Below are 3,396 nucleotides of genomic sequence, written 5' to 3'. Positions count from 1 at the left end.
AGCCTTAGCAGGAAGAAAACCTTTGTTGTTTAAAGTCACTGAGATGTCAGGGTTTAATTTTTCCTTCAGCATACCCAAGGATACCCTGTCTAATATAAAATTTAAAACTTACTAAAATTAAATAAAATAATTTCTGCTGTATATTGAAATACTATAACTTTAGGCATACTTTCTTTTATTTTTCAGTCATACTTGAGATTTATGCTTTTTGACTCAATGTTATAGCTTAAACCTTGTTCTGAATTGTTTATTTTTTAAAAGCTATGTGATCACATGTTATCTTTTTAATTGAAAATGAAAGCAAAATTGCAGTGGAGTAATAATTAATAAAAAGTCTTGTAGGAAAAAAATTTTCGAAAGGAGGAAAAAAACACTTTAAGTGATGCTACTGTCACCATCCTTTCTTCATTGTTGCCTCAAATATCATCATAAATGTTAACGATATTGAGTAAGCTTCCTCCCACCGTTCTACTCCTTTTTGCAGGTTTGCCCTCCCTACACTACTTTACTTTTAATGAGTGCCTAGGGAAGTATATTCTCCAGCAGTGATAACACCTGCACTGATCCTATTTCTCAAAAATGTCTCCTCATTCAGGATTGCAAAACAGGCTTCTAATTCTTTCAGATGATTAGCAGAGTTCCATCTTCTAAAGAGCTATTTATGGTATGCCATTCAGCCAATTTTGACAAAACTCCACGGTCTAAATGCATAAAAATTTACCTCTTCAAAATATGAAGTCAAATCAAACAGCAAAAGCAAGGTAAGAAGCATGTAAAGTAAACAGTGATGCACAGTTTCATTTCATTGTTTTTCTTACATGGATTGGTCTGGTTTAATTTAAGGAAGTAAAATGGTAATTATATGCTCTTAATTTAAATGAGTTTCTAGATGTAATTTTATTAATACTGTAATAGATAATCTTGTCTTTAACTGAAGGACAACTTTATATTTCCAAAAGAGCATGACAAAAATCACAAGTTACATGAGATTTTCAAAGGCTGGAGCTATGAGCAATATTCATACATGTACAGCCCTGTATAACTTTGCTAAAACGGGAAAACTAACTCAAGGAGAAAATAAACAAATAAGCTAGATCTATTTCAGACTCTGACCCAAAAGAAAGTTGGAGGACTTAATATCAGTCCCTGACCAATCTAGATAAGCATTTTCTCCCTGGTAATATGAGAGAGGTACATCAAGACAAATTCTCCCGGCAAGAAAACATAAATTAGCAATAATTAAATGATTTTCTCTCTGGGTCCAAATGGGAAATAATACAGGCCAGAACTAGACTAACCACCTCTTGTTACCTAACTATGTCTGGGAACTACAAGACAATGGTAGTGATAAGTACACATGTGTGTGTACACCCAAACATATACATGCACATGAAAACCTGCATACACCATTGCACACCATGTCTACTTAATGCGCTGTAGGTGTCAAAGGTAGCATGTGATATAGTTACTCTCTATTGAGCTATTATACTATGGGGTTATTAAGCCAATAAATCCAGATGTTCCTGATTGATTTTCTCAAATTGTAATTTGATAATAAGTATTAGCAAAATTATACGTATAATTTGATCCGTTTTAAAAATAAAAATGTTATGCAAATCTCTTTAGTAAATATTTACTAAGGGTTCACTGTTCACCAGGAACTGTGGTATACACTGGGAATACAGAAATAAGCAACTATGTTCTCAGAAAAAAAAAGAAAATTACATAAAATGCATTAGATCTTATTCATAGAAAATAAAGTAACAATATGAGGGACAGAAAGAATCGTGACTAGGCAAAATATGGCTCTAAAAACCCCAATAAATCAATTTACCTTTTTTCTTAGAGGCACCTAGATAAGAATATAAATAAAGGACAAATTATAGTATAGTGTTTAAATGTGTGTGAGGAGCGCCAGGGCAAGTGAGAGCTGGGCAGGAACTAGGTGACTCTGTGCCTCACTGAGGAAAAATAACTAAACACGAGCAAAGGAGATCCTAAGAAGCTGCGAGGCAAAATGTCATTATATGCATTCTTGTGCAATCTTGCCAGGAGGAGCACAGGAAGGAGCACGCAGATGCTTCGGTCAGCTTCTGAGAGTTTTCTAAGTAGTGCTCAGAGACGTGGAAGACCATGTCTGCTAAAGAGAAAGGAAAATTTGAAGCCGTGGCAAAGGCGGACAAGGCCCACTAAAGAAATGAAAACCTATATCCCTCCGAAAGGGAAACAAGAAGTTCAAGGATCCCAATGCATCCCAAAGGCCTCCTATCGCTCAAAAATCAAAGAACATCCCAGCCTATCTACTGGCAATATTGCAAAGAAACTGGGAAAGATGTGGAACAGCACTGCTGCAGGTGATAAGCAGCCTTAGGAAAAGAAGGCTGCTAACCTGAAGGAAAAATGCAAGAAGAATCTTGCTGCACATTGAGCTAAAGGAAAATCTGATGCAGTGTAAAAAAGGAGTTGTCAAGGCTGAAAAAAACAAGAAAAAGAAGGAAGAGGATGAAGAGGGGGAGGGAAGGAGGAAGAGGAAGAAAAGGTTGGTTCTAGTGCAGTTTTTCTGTTCTTGTCTATAAAACATTTAAACCCCCTGTACACAACTCACTCCTTTTAAAGAAAAAAATAATGAAATAAAAGGCTGTGTAAGATTAGTTTTAAAACTGTACAGTGTCTCTTTTTGTATAGTTAACACACTACCGAATGTGTCTTTAGATAGCCTTGTCCTGGTGGTATTTTCAATAGCCACTAGTCTTACCTGGAACAGTATAGGGGACGGCATGGAAATTTAAAGCAGGTTCTGTTAGAGCACAGCACAAATTAGTCATATATGGGGATGGTAGTTTTCTCATCTTCATTTGTCTCTGATGAAGCTTATACGAAATAATTGTTGTTCTGTTAACTGAATACCACTCTGTAATTGAAAAAAAAAAGTTGCTGTTGTTTTGTTGACATTCTGAATGCTTCTAAGTAAATACAATTTTTTAATTAATAAATAAATAAATGTGTGTGAGGAGCAGCTGGTTCTGGAGTGTTCAAATCCTAGTTTGTACTTGTGCAAATTAGGGAAAATCATTTAATTTCATTTATAAAATGGTGATATAACAATTACTGTGTGAATTAATAAAATATTCTAAGGAAGGAAGCACAATGCCTTCACATGGTAGGTACAAAATAAATGTTAGCTATTATTATTATTATTACCTTAATCTACATGAATAAAAAATGATAATTTTCATCCGGGCAAATCAACAGAAATTTTATAAAATTAATAAAATAAGAAATAAGTAGCAATATCAATTATCTTCTGTGCATCTACAGTGGACTCTGACTTCTAGGCACTTAATTCAAAAAAAATTTTTTACATTAAAATCATTAATTAAAAATGAATATTTTGTA

At 34.2% G+C, this 3,396-nt stretch overlaps 1 pseudogene; it reads left to right on the top strand.

The window, feature by feature from the left end:
* Window positions 1-705: 705 nt before the first annotated feature.
* Window positions 706-2,510, top strand: LOC103604555 (annotated as a pseudogene).
* The last annotated feature ends 886 nt before the right edge of the window (window positions 2,511-3,396 follow it).

The sequence above is a fragment of the Galeopterus variegatus genome, unplaced genomic scaffold (genome assembly GCF_000696425.1).
Source record: "Galeopterus variegatus unplaced genomic scaffold, G_variegatus-3.0.2 Scaffold5225, whole genome shotgun sequence".
NCBI classification, from domain to species: Eukaryota; Metazoa; Chordata; class Mammalia; order Dermoptera; family Cynocephalidae; genus Galeopterus; species Galeopterus variegatus.
This window is presented reverse-complemented; position numbering and strand designations above follow the sequence as displayed.